The sequence below is a fragment of the Pyxicephalus adspersus genome, chromosome 5 (assembly GCF_032062135.1).
Source record: "Pyxicephalus adspersus chromosome 5, UCB_Pads_2.0, whole genome shotgun sequence".
NCBI classification, from domain to species: domain Eukaryota; kingdom Metazoa; phylum Chordata; class Amphibia; order Anura; family Pyxicephalidae; genus Pyxicephalus; species Pyxicephalus adspersus.
In genome coordinates, this window is record NC_092862.1 from 82,893,130 (window position 1) to 82,907,621 (window position 14,492).

The 14,492-nt window shown below is 40.7% G+C and overlaps 1 protein-coding gene across 6 annotated transcripts in view; it reads left to right on the plus strand.

The window, feature by feature from the left end:
- MARCHF6 (membrane associated ring-CH-type finger 6) overlaps positions 1–14,492 on the plus strand; it is a 314,477-nt gene that overhangs the window by 129,737 nt on the left and 170,248 nt on the right. The gene's annotated exons all lie outside the window — the stretch shown is intronic.

The window sequence follows — 14,492 nt, forward strand, 5'->3', positions numbered from 1 at the left end:
TTTTACAATTCAGGAATGCCCCTTTTGTGCATGCCTGGGAGACACAAAAGCGTCTTGTGTGGTTTGACAGGCCTGGAAGATGGCAGCCTCTAGATAGGAGAGCTTAGTCTAGTTATCTTGTGAAGTTGTAGTGGGCATTACCAGCAGCGATCATTGGTAAAGCAAGGATGCCTAAACTTTTGGAAGCACCTACCATCTTTTTCTTACAGCCTGGGTCCTCCCAATTGTTGATCCAGGACAACATAGAGGAATCTTCTCTTGTAGTTTCCTCACACGCAGCCATAATGGTGCTTGATCCCTCATGAGGAAGAAAGGGGGGAACCTTTTCCCCCCATATATTGGCTTTCACGTTTATTGGATAAATTAATTATAGTCTTCCTACTAAAGCAGATTTTCAAAACCTAGCTGAAGTCCAAGGTACTTGTCAGAGATTGGGGCCTTATGCACTGATTTGCAATCTCTGGCTGGGAGAGTGAAGGCCTGGATGAATAACTGCAACAGGTTAAATGGGACATCGGTCATTTTGAACATAAATCCCAAGAATACAACTTCAAACTTGGAGATATTTAACGTTATTTGGAGGATTTGTATGATGAAGGACACAAAAATAACTTCAGAGTTTGGGGTTTACCAGAAGACATCCAAGCTGCAGATCTTAAACTGGTACTCAGTTATGTTTAATAATTGTCCTGTGGCTTTCCTCTTCTCAAGAGATTAAATTTGACAGGGCTCACCAGGCCCTAAGACTGGTTTCCAACACATCATAACCCAGGAATGTAATTTGCGGTTTGATGGACTGTGAATTGAAAGAGGAGATTATGGTTAAAACTAGAAATATGCAAAACCTGGATATTGATAGGAATCCTAAAAAACTCTACCAAGATAGGTGGCTTGCAACAACAATGCCTACTGCAACATTTTCTCACTACTTTTAAGGATCATCATATCCAGTAGCGATGGCGCTTTCCTTTTAGCCTGACGGCACACCGCAATGAGAAATCTGCCACTATCCATTTTCTGGGAGACCTCTCTGCCTTCTGCAGAGACATGGGAATCGACCGCCCCACATTTACCGGGCTTGGAGGCTACGTCATCTTGCTTCTTTCTCAAATTGTTTATGGCTTGCCCAATGATTGGTTACAAATAGGCTTATAAATAAGTATTGCCTTCTTCTAGCCAATTTACTGTTTACTATTTACTATTGGCTTTGGATGCTGGCATTGGAGTTTATGTTCTTTTAGTTATTATATTGCCTTTTGGGAACCCCCGGGGCTCCTCACATCTTCAGGGATGTCTCTCCACTTGTCTCATTGGTTTGTTTCCCTTGATTTCATCTTGGGGTGGTTGCAGAGCTTTCCTAGTTGCCACTTGGCGACCTTGCAAGGAAACGGATTGTTTATCAATGTTATTGACCTTTTTACATATTTTTTTGTCCCTCCTGTGTCTACTGCTCCCCTGTCTCCTAATGGTCTTCGCTCTCCGTAGCTCTTCTTTTGTTCTCCCTCGTATGTTCTGGATCAAACTGCTATATTTGTTCTATATAGCCCTTTATTTTGCAACATCAATGCTGGCCTGCCACATAGGTTTTATGTCCTAACAGAATAACACTGCTTTACTGATCTCTAACAGTACCCATGAGACATTCAGATTGTCCTTTAATGTTTACATTCCAATACTAAATGAAAGCTAAATTTAAGCTTACTGCGGATTTTTTTTTTTTTTTTTGCAAGAGCCACACTTTTATTTTTCTGGATCCTTTACCTTTGCCTCTAGATCAGGCATGGGCAGACTACGGCCCACAGGCCGTATACGGGATGTTTCTCCGGTCCATTGGGGATGTTTCTCCCACGTCCCTGGATCTGAGCCTGCAATGGGAGAATGGGTAGGTTGTGTGCAGTGACACAGTTCGCCCACTCTCCCATTGCAGGCTTAGAGCCTGCGATGGGAGAGATAGGTGGGTTGTGTTCCTGCACACAACTCCGCCCACTCTCCCATCACAGGCTCAGATCTGTGATGGGAAAGTAGGCGGAGTTATGCTATCATGATGTCACATTCATGATGGCATAACCCTGCCCACTCTACCATCGACCCGGCCCCTCTGGCAAATTTCTTTTCAGATTGTGGCCCCTGAATAAAAAGTTTGCCCACCCCTGCTGTAGATTCTACCCAGTCTCATAAGGCTGATTCCCCCAACAGAAAAACAGTGGGTGTTGATGTTTTACTTTAAGGGCACATTTCAATTCACCCTAAATAAATCAGTTTTAGACCTGGATGGAAGATACCTCTTATTTCTTGGCACCCCTAGGAGTGCTCCAGTTCCTTTTATTACTTTGTGTGCAATTTGTTCTCCCCAAACACAGCTCTTACAAACTTTCTCTCTAGGGTCTTTATCCTGTTAGAAGACTTTGAATGCACCTACTTGGTTGTCAGAGTGGATTTCAATTAGGTCTTGTTATACACCATCCCTCTGCCAAATATTTCTCCTTTTATTCGGTCCCACATAGGTTACCTTTTTCTTAACCTCCCATTGTTACGCATAGCATCTCCTCGGAAATCCACCCGATAACCTTTTTAGATCATGCCCCAATCGCACTAGGTATCAGTGTGTCCCCATCAACAACTAGACTTTGCCATTGGAGGTTGTGTGATTATCTCCTTAAGCAGGAAGCAATTAAAGCTATGATCTCCTCAGTCCTACAAAACTATGGGAACATTATAAATTGTGAGAGACTGGAACCTTCAACGCAATCTTACCCTGCTATCCTGAGAACTGCTGAAAGAGAGCTCCTTAATAAACCATCTATACACATTCTCTGTAAAGTAATTTTCCTTGGATCTAAATTCATGTTTTAGGTTATATATTTCTATAAAAGGAATAAAGCTGACATGCTATGTGAACTGTGGAACTTGCGATTGCAGTCATCTCCAGCAATTATCAAAAATGAAAAATGTATTCCTTTATATGATCCCTCTCAAATGGTCTTTCACTTTGAGACCTTTTACAGCTAGCTCTTCAAAACAGTTCACCAAGCCCAGAGCCCACAAGCTTCTTTACAGTTCAAGATTGACTCCAACTTAGCAGGCATCAAGCTACCTCAGATCCCTGCCAAACACCTGGAATAGCCTAATAGCTCTATTACAGAGGAGAAAATAACTAAAGTTATTCAACAACTCCCATCTCCTGCTCCAGGTCTTAATGGTTTGCCATAGGTATATTACAAATCTTACCTCCCAGACCTCCCATACTTTGCATAATTTCTCAATGATTTCATGAATAGTAAACCAATCCCTCCTTCCTTGATAAACTCCTATGTCACTGTTGTTCTTAAACCTCCTTACCTATCTTGTCCACCGGGATCAGACAGGCTTTAAAGCATACCTAAACTCAGAAAGTTCAGCACCGCCCCCTAATTCTTGATTGCCTAGGTAATGGAGAATGAATGGGAGCACAAAGCCTCCCGGGATACCTACGTCAGGCATCCCAAGGGGCTCTTGGGTGCTCCTTCTGCGCATGCCCGGCATATAGAAGGAGCCTTTTCGTTTTTTTTTTCCAACATACATCACCCGATCTTGCGCCTGGTTCGGGTGACGTAGGAAGAAGAACAGAAAGAAGAAACGAAGATGGCGCCGCCCGGCTCGTGGACGGATGCCGGGACGACGCAGGACCCGATGGAAGAGACCTTTAGATGGATCGGACTGCCCTGCGGGATTGAAGCCGTATTTTTCGGACTATAAGACGCTCCGGCCTATAAGACGCACCCAATTTTAAAGGAGAAAAACCTAGAAAAAAAAGATTCTGAACAAAATACTAAAAAATCACTCTGTGTCAATGTATCGCCTTCTAATCACTCTGTGTCAATGTATCCCCTTCTAATCACTCTGACACAGAGTGATCAGAAGGGGATACATTGACACAGAGTGATTAGAAGGGGATACATTGACACAATGTATCCCCTTCTGATCACCCTGTGCCAAAAAATCATACTCACCCGATACCGCGATCCAGCCTGCTTATGAGATTGCGGGGGCACGGGTGTCGGCTTCTCCTGGCTCTCCTCCTGGCTGCAGCGCGTCTCCTCCTCTGAGAGAGGAGAAGCCGACACGCATGCCCCCGCGATCCCATAAGCAGGCTGGATCAGCCTGCTTATGGGATCGCGGGGGTATGCGTGTCGGCTTCTCCTCGCTCAGAGGAGGAGGAGACACGCGCTGCAGCCGGGAGGAGAGCGAGGAGAAGAAGCACGCAGCATCGCGGGATCGCGGTATCGGATGAGTATGATTTTTTTTTAATTATATTTAACATGTATTCGGTGTATAAGACGCACCCACTTTTCCCCCCCAGTTTTGGGGAAGAAAAAGTGCGTCTTATAGTCTGAAAAATACGGTAAGTCTATTTTTTTTTTGCATTATGCACTTTTGGCTTTAGTTACTCTTTAACTCCGAGAATGCTGAAGCTCTCCTTTTATTTGTGCCCTCACCACTTCTCTCCTCCCTTTAGGGCAGTTATTCCTTTGGACAGGACAATCCATTTAAATTTTGGAGGTCCAGATCATTTTCACCTACAACCTCCAATTTGCTGAGAACTTTCCTCCAGTGTTTTGGGACCTCTGAGTGTTACTTCAAAAATTTAAAGGACCTCTACCCCCTCTTCCAGAAAATAGCGTAGGTGAATATGATGTTCCTTCCAAAGCTTCTGTACGTATTTGAGACTCTTCTCTTCTTGTACCCATACCCTGGAGAAGGGCCAGATAGATTTCTATCTATGTATTCGATGTATTTGGAAATTTAAACAAGCCACAGGCTAGCTAGCTGATCATATCTTCTTTTTGTAAATTTTTTTTGAAAGTTTTTAAGAAATAATATTATGAACAGTAAATAAAGACAACAGTACAGGTCATGCAAACATCACAGGGTTACGGGATTATGCATTAAAGACACTTGGAACATATATATATATTGTAAAGTCTGGGGATTAGCTCAAACCTCAGCCAGCACGCTTGTCACAAAAAGGTGTAACATACACAAATCTTTATTGGGATAATTAAAAAAACAACTTCTTTTCGGCAACCCAGGGGGGGTATAAACAAAACAGAAAATGGCTTACTTCAGCTTAGTTGTGCAATTGTCCATAGTCTATCAGAATGTCTCCACACAAGTATCTTGTGAGGGTCCAATCCCCAGCCTGGGGATTCCATAGTTCATAAATCAAACAAAATCAAATTAGCATCAACAGCTTCCCATGTAACAGCAACACTGCTTCTTAGCTTGATTCCCCCACAAGCTTATTTGCAGGCTACTTCCTGCGATTTTACCTCCCCCTCCCTCTTGCACAACTGAGCCCTTATTGGATTCCCACCTTCCTGCTGGGCAGGTGCAACTCCTGGTGTTTATTTGGATAGAGTGAAGAGGAGGCCCACTTAATCCTTCCCCTTCAGGCCGTAGTCCCATGACAACTAGCGAAATTACAGCAACGTAGTTGCCTAACACAAAAATAATCTCAGACTCCTTTCCCAACACACCAGTTTAAAGGAACCAGCGTTCATATATATGGGAAATGTATGTATATATGTATGTGTGTATATATATATATATATATATATATATATATATATATATATATATATATATATATATATATAAATCATAATATTATTAAGTAGTTAAGGCTTTATTACTTTTATTATTTATTATTATTATTTTTTTTTATTATTATTATTATTTATTGTTACTTTATTATTAAGTAGTAGCAGCTTTAGGTAATGTTTTTTCCATTTGGACAAAAATTGTAGAATTCCCTTATATATTACGCCACAGTGAAAGTATTGGCGATTCATTTATTTTGTATTCTAGAGATGCCTTTGAAAGGGAGGCCAAAGAGATGTGTTAAGGGGCCCTTTCGGGCTGATTGAGATAGTAACTGAAATAGAAGTCTATCCGCAATCTCTCAAACTGGCACAATAAGCGGGCAACTCCAAAGACCTTGGTACAGTAAACCAACCACCTTTACATATTGCCAGCAGAGATTACTTGTCCCTGGATATATAAAGTTCAGCTTTCTTTCCTTATCTGAGTATTAAATTTCTTTACCTCCAGATGCAAAGAGTGTCCTCTTGTCCCTTGTATTGACCTTAAAGTGTAAAAAAATAAAAGTTCTCTATATGGAGGTTTCATATATTTATACAGGACTAGCTGATTACCCGGCATTGCCCAGGTATTTAATTATTGCAATCCTATATTATACAGGAAAAGGAATCAAATAAAGCTATGGTGTTACATATATATATATTTTATCATATAAATGTTTTTTTTTTTTTCAGGTTTTAAAAGTATAAATACAATATACAAATTATCATGAAAAATCTTTGACAAATTGTCTATAATGTTACTTTAACACAAAACTTGATTATAAACAACATTTTTAGTTTCACTTCCAGGAGCAAGAATAAATAAATTCTTGGGCAAACCCACCCTTGAGCAAGCAACATAAAGTTGTCCGTGGGAGAAACAGGGCGATCTGAAATTCACTACGCATTACGTAATTGTCTGCCCCTGTGACTTGTTGATTGTGATAGAAAACGCAAGTCTCACTGTAATATGTAATCTCTCAAATTGAAAAGGGAGATCCGTGGGAATGAGTGGTTTCATCCTGTTTTAACTGTTTTATCCTCTTCCTTTCCTGTTAAGATAGTGGCTTCAATTACATTGGCCAGCAGCTTCCTAACACAAAGCCTTGTGCTGTTGCAAAGTTTTTTTAAGTAAAAGAAGATGTGGTAATCCAGCCGGATCAAATGAGTTTAGGAATTCTGTTGGGAAATTGATGACCTTATCGGCATCTACTACAGTATCGATAGACTTGTATTCAGTGACTACGCCTGGTAACGGCAAATATTTGATTATTTCGTGGACATCTTCATTTTTAGCAGCAAGAATTGCCCTCTCTCGCAACCAGTTAAAATTGTGATAGTTTTGTAAAACCGCTAAATAGACTGCATCTATTAGTCCCGCAAAGAATGACACCAGATTACAGAAATCGGATGGCAATTTTATCATGCCAGAGGACTCAACCGGTAACCTACCTTCTCCTATTTCGAGTAGTTTTTTTTTTTTTTTTAGAGAAAATTAGAGCACTTTCATCCCCCAGATGTACTCTCATGGTTTGCTTTAAAGTTATCTGTTGCACATGTCTCCACAAAGATGGATGTTTTAAAAACGCGTGGATCTCATCAGCCGCTGTTGACTTTGGGAAGACGGGCAGAGTTTGACGAAAGTCTCCACAGAGTAGTACCAGAGCTCCTCCTATCAGGTTGTCATTTCCTCTCAGACCTCTCAGAGTGATGTGAAGGGCCTCGAGAGCTTTCTTGTAAGCCATGGGATGAAGGATCGTCTTACTCTTTCTCTCATTTCCTGTACTCGGATCTCACGCTGTTGTATTGTCTCCGAAGCTCTAGATGTAGTAGCTCTATCTCTGTTATCCTGTAGTCGGGTCGTACGCTGTTGTACTGTTTCTGAAGCTCTGGATGTAGTAACTTTTTCTCATTTCCTGTAGTCGGGTCTCACGCTGTTGTACTGTCTCTGAAGCTCTAGATGTAGTAGCTCTATCTCTGTTATCCTGTAGTCGGGTCGTACGCTGTTGTACTGTTTCTGAAGCTCTGGATGTAGTAACTTTTTCTCATTTCCTGTAGTCGGGTCTCACGCTGTTGTACTGTCTCTGAAGCTCTAGATGTAGTAGCTCTCTTGCACAGTGTGGCAGGTCTTCTATTCCTGTCCTGTACATTTTCTCGAAAGCATTATTACAGGCCAGAAATTTGTAAAAGAGTCCAAAATAAAGTATGTTAAAATATAAGCAAAAAGGCACACTGCCACTGAGCAAAACATACACACATACATTCAAATATACCTCTGACATATACCACAGCGCTGTACAAAGATCAGCGGTGCACTTACACGAATCTGAGTCATATGTCTAGCAAGTTTGTTTGAAATGTGTTGATGCGTTTCCAAGTGATGGTGGAACATAGCAAGTTTGGTGGAAATGTCTCCATGCATTTCTTAGTGATCACATACACACATCTATATATATATATATATATATATAACACATACATACATCCAAATATAGCTCTGACATAAAGCACAGCGCTGTACAAAGGTCAGCGGTGCACATACATGAGTCTGAGTCATATGTCTAGCAAGTTTGGTTGAAATGTGTCAGTTGGTTTCCAAATGCTGGTGGAACATAGCAAGTTTGGTTGAAATGTCTCCATGCATTCTCTAATGATGACATACACACATACATACATACGTCCAAATATAGCTCTGACATATAGCACAGCGCTGTACAAATATGACTGGTGCACTCACATGAGTCTCAGTCATATGTATGGTAAGTTTGGTTGAAATGTCTCCATGCGTTTTCGAGTGATGGTGGAACATACATACAATTTTTTATATATAGATCATAGTTCTCCCCAGAGGTTTTTAGCCGGTTGCTCTGCCCGGCTGATTTAAATACCCCGCCCAGCTCTCCTCGGCAGCTCTCATCCTCGGATGCACGGATCTCAGTGAGGCTGCTCTGTGTCATCCGTTCAGAGGATTGCTGCCGATGAGCACACAGTTCAGCCTTCATGTGAAGGAGACACAGGCAGCCCCGCCCCCATCTCATAGCATGAGCTCTGCCTTTGAAATGTATCCACTGCTAGCTGCGTGTGAATTCTGCATCCTCACAGCTCTGTGTACAAACCTCCATATCTCCTAATATGTATGTCACAATGACCTGTAATTTTCAGGGTGTACAGGGGACCCTCAGATACTACTTATTACAATTTCAGCACCCAGCTGTAAAGAATTTCAAGATATAGGGGGTCACAAATGTAAAAAGTTATGAAAATTGAACTTTGGTTTTGCTGTTTCAGAGGAAGGAGTCCTAAATTGAAAGTGCAAATTGGGGACCCCGGAGCCACTAACATAGCAAGGAGCATTGGGGTGGGGCCCCTAAATATATACCTACCTGTCATAAATCTATACTTATAAAACTACTGTGTGCTTCTCTTCTTTGTACACCAATTTCTCTGAGGGTGGGGGTACAAAACTGAAAATATAGGTACAAGTGGCGGGCACATTCTCCCCTTACAATCTCATTACTACAGCATCATTAGAACATAAAACACTCTGCCCATTAAAATGGAGGCTTCCTTGCCCTGTTACACATTCCTGTCCTCTTATCTAACATTCTGAACTTCAATTGGGGAATGGGGAGGTGTAAGAAACCAAAAATATAGGTACAAATGGGGAACATCTGTGACTAAATTCCCCTAAAACTTCATCACTATGGTATCATTAGAAAATGAACTCTGCCCACTACATTTTATTGAGGTTGGAACACAGGAAGGTTACAGTCATGTGTAACAAGGAAGTGCATTTTGATGGACAGTTTTGTTTTTTAATGTTGTAATGATGCCATGGTGATGAAAGGTGATCGCCACACGTGTCTCCCACTTCCACCTATATTTTTGTTTTCTAGCTCTGAAAAAGCCTAGCACTTACCACCTGTTACCAATCCTAGGTGCCCAGTACTTATGACCTGTCTACATAGAATAGAAAAATTGGATATACTAACAGGGCAGGCATTACAAAGTTGTAACAAATTATTGGGAGAAGGTAGAACACTGAAACAATAAGAGGTTACTGGATACCCATGACATAAACCACTGGAAGCACTAAATTTGCCGTGTTTTGCCACACACCCTTTTTTACCACCTGGCTACAGCTTCCTACCACCCAGCTGAAAAAAATTTCTGGGGAGAACACTGTAGATAATAATATTACCCCTAAATGTCTCTTTTCAAGGAAGGAAAAGAGAAGATTCACTTCATCTAATTTCTCCTCATAGCTGAGCTCTTCCATTTCTTTTATTAGTTTAGTTGTCGTCCTCTGCACTCTCTCCAATTCCACATTATCCTTTTTGTGAACTGGACTGCATGTTTCAGATGATGTATAACCAATGCTTTGTACAGGGGCAGGATTATATCTCAATCTCTACAGTCTATTCTTCTTTTAAGGTAAGAAAGTACTTTGCTAGCTTTACACATTGCAGCTTGACATTACATGCTGTTATTAAGTCCATTATCTACCAGAACCCCCAGATCCTTTTCCATTTTTGACTCCCACAAATCTATTCGCTCTAGAAAAAAAAAGCATGCATTTCTCAATATTAAATGTCATTTGCTACTTGGCTGCCCAATCAGACAGTACATCCACGTCTTATTGTAGATTGTAGACATGCACTTTTTCCTTTACATAGTTTGGTGCCATCTGCTAACACAGAAATTATACTTTTAATCCCAAACTCTATATCATTTATAAAGATGTCCCAAAACTAAACCCCAAGGTACAGTACTGATAACTTTAGACCATTCAGAGTATGAATCATTAATCACTACTCTCTGCTAAAGTCTTTTCTCAACCTATGGTGGGGCTTTAAAGCAGACTCCAATAATGAACTGTGTAATATGCACCCCCATATTCAACTCCACCCATAATGTATAGTAAATAGCAAGTAAAGGGGCTTTGGTTGCTGGTGAGGGACAATTTGGTTTTACAGTTTTACCATAAGTGTATTGTAACTTGCATTGAAGCCAGGTGTAAACTATTTGGAATAGAAGCTCCAGAGCATGAAGTTTAAATAAGTTGGAGCAATCCAGAGTTGTTCCGGTTCAGTATATTTGTTTAATGGAGCTGGGATGCTCAGTCCTCTTTGTTCCCCGAGGGAGCATTTTACAGTCTTTGATAACACTGGGGAACGCATTTTTTGTTGAGTTAGATCTTACATTTGTTTTTTTTTTTACTAATTTTTGGGTGGTGAATCAATTTTACGATACAGGGTACCCTCCATTTTTGTCAAAAAACCTACAAGTTTTACATACAATTAAAAAATAATGAAATAACTTGAATGTACTGTTTAATTAAATTTCTTTTGTTCATGAAAAGGATCTATTGTTACGCTGACATTTTTTTTTACAGTAAAACATTTGAAAATTAATCAGGTAAGCAGTTAAGGTAAACATTTACGCTTTTAGTTTTTCCTGACGTTTTCAGTGTTATGACAATCCCGCCGGATGCTCCAACAACGGTCAGCCATCATATGTACAATCCCGTCTACCCTGATACTGTCCTTCCATGACATTCAGGTCTTGGTGGAATTGTTCACTTTGCTTATCACTGACTGCACCAAGGTTTTCCGGAAAGTTAGAAAGATGGCTAAGCAGAAAATGCACCTTGCTGCTCATATTGCTACCAAGCATTTTGTAGCTCTCAAAGAGTTTCTAGACAATGTCTGTGTAATTCCATGTCGTTTGTAAGCCACATTTACTTTAATTTGCTTGAGGGCTGAGAGGGGGAAGGGAAGTACCGACATTTTATTAAGGGCTGCTTGCCCAAAAAACAAGACTGGCATGGATTTCCATTTATGTAATAAATTTCCTATCTCTTGGAACATCTATGGATAATTACATTTAACGTGAAACTTTCTTGGAAAAAAAATCACCTACGCTGGCTCAGCTTTCCTCTTCTTTCTTACATTATATTGAGCACTTTTTTTTACATTATAGGAAAGGCCCTAATGATGCATACCCAATGTTAGGAATGTGCAGAAGGAACAGCCCACAGCCTCCTGGGATATGGGATGCAAATGTCCCAGGAGGTTGCAGTTTTACCCTTCAGCCATCATAGGTTCTCCTACACCTCCCAATTCCTGAAAAATTCCAAAATTCCACATAAAAATGTAATAAAAGATATGGGGGTCACAAGTTTAAAAAGTTGTGAAAATTAAACATTGGGGTTGCTGTTTCACACCACATATATAACAAGGAGCAATTGGGGTGGGACCCCCCTAGATTTATACGTATCTTTAACAAAACTATAACTGTATTACTATGCTACCCCTTCTGCTTCTGTTTCCTCCAGTTTCGCTGAAATGGGTCAGGTGCAGAAAACAGAAAATGTAGGTGCAAATGGGATACCTATGTAAGTCCCCCTTATTAGCATAGCATCATTAGAACATAAAAAAAAAACCTGTCCATCAGAAAACACCTCCCTGTTACTTATCTGTCTGCTTCTCTACCTTGAACTTTAATTTCTCTAGGACAGAGAGGTGCAGGTAAACAAAAATATTGGTGCAAACAGGGGACACTTGTGGCTGACATTCCCAAACTTTTATCACGATGGCAGCATTACAACACAAAAAACTACCCATCAAAACGCACCTCCCTGTTACACATGACTGTACCCTTCCAGTGCCTGAACCCCAATTTCTTTTGATAGGCAGGGTTTATGTTCTAATAATGCCATAGTGATGAAAATTTAGAGAATGTTATCCACGGATATTCCCCACCCATTTTCAGTTTCTTACACCTCCCCATTCCAGGGAAATTGGGGTTCAGGTGTTAGATGTGAGCAGTAATGTGTAACAGGGCAGTGCATTTTGAATGAGCTGATTTTTGATGATGCGAGGCGTGGCCTGGCGGGAAATTTAAAAGCAGATTACATTGTAATCTGCTTTTAAATCATTGATCACAGTAAAATATAATAAGTAATAAATGCACTAGAACATTTATTAGTGCATCCAACAGCTTTAGCCAGTGCTCTAATTTACAGTTTGTCAGCCCTGACCTTGGTCTGACCATTGCTTGAATTTTTCCTGACCATTTCCTCATTTAAACACTTGTCTCTGACCTTGAACGTTCCTGACTTCTTATTGGACACTTGACCACATCCATGGCATCCAAAAGGCGTCTCACCAGCGCAAAAGCTATTTTTGAGCAACTAGAAAGCAGCAATAGTGGTTTAGGGTCACTTGTGGAATCAAGCGATAGTTTCACCAGGAAACTTGTCGTCAGACAGTGAATGTGAACACAGTGACAAATCTTGAGTTTGAGGTCAGTAATGTGTGCACTTGGTGCTCTATTGACCTTTGTGCAGCTTCGGAAGTGCCCCTAAGATTCCTAATTACAGGAGCACCTGGTATGAAAAATTATGCTGAACACAACGACCCCTTTGCATACTTGCAATTGTTTCTGACCCATGAGGTTATTGAAACAGCAATAAGCTGCTCCACACCTGAGGTTTGCAAGAGGCAGAAAGTGGGAACCAGTTACCAAAAATGACATTTGGCTATTTCTGGGCTTAGGGAGTGGTGGGCAAACCCCAGCAAAAGTGGTATTGGTCTACCAATAAAATACCTGCCACTCCATTCTTTGCTCCAGTCAATAATGTCAGAGTTCAGATTTACCCTGATCATGAAATATCTACACTTTGCCAACAATTTGATGAAACTACTCATCCTGCGCCAAAAATCAAAAAAGTTTGGGAAGTTTCTCAAATGATTCTTAAAAATTTCCAACAGACCTATGTGCCAGAAGGAGACATCGGCATAGATCAAAGTCTAATTGCCTACATGGAGAGGTTCAGATGGGTACAATACATTGCATCAAAGAAAGCACGATTTGGAGTAAAATCCTACATGCTGTGCGAATCGTCAACATACTGGTTACATTGGGAATTCAGTCCATTACACTGGAAAAGGGACAAAATTCAACCCAAAATACAGCAACTATGGATTTGCAACATTTGTTCTCTCATTGAGCCGTTGCTAAATCAGGGCTATTGTGTGACAGCCAACAAATTTTATACTTCTCCTGAACTTTATGAATTTCTTCTGCAACACAAAACGGATGCGTTTGGAACCCTTAGGCCTAACTGGCGCAACATGCCATTAATGTTTGCAAAAAGGAAGCTGAAGACAGGAGAAATTGTTGCCTGGCAGAAAGGCAAAATGATGGCCCTGTGATGGTGTGACAAGAAAGATGTGTGCCTAATGAGTACAGTCCATAATGTCTCCACTGTTATGGTACGCACAAAAGGTGGGAAAGAAATCATAAAGCCAAAAGTAGTGATTGACTACAATAACACCATGGGAGGTGTCGACAGAGCTGATCAAGCGATTCTTTCCAGCAATGAGGAAACAGCAAAAGAAGTACCACAAAAAGATTTTCAGGCATCTTTTTGAGCAATGCTTGTGGAATGCCTACATTCTCTACAAGCAAAAGAGTGAAAAGCCTGTGAGTCATTCTGACCTAATTTGGAAAGTTTCCGAATCTATTGTCATGAACCACCAAATACCATCAATGGCCGTGAATAGACCTGGATGTCATGCTGTTGTATTTGTCAACCCAGAATCACCTGACTGGTCGTCACTTCACGGAGTACATCTCACCAATCAAGAAAAAGGCAGCACCTACAAAGATGTGTGTGGTTTGTTGCTCAAAGAGAGATGACAGTGGATGGGAGTTCCGAAAGGAAACCAGGTTCTACTCGCCTGAGTTGACGTTGGATTTAGTGCAGTCCTATTTTTTTAAATATACCATATCCGGGATGTCCACTAGACATTTAATTTAAATTTATCAATAATATTGCACCCTTGTTTGGACAAATTTCAGTGT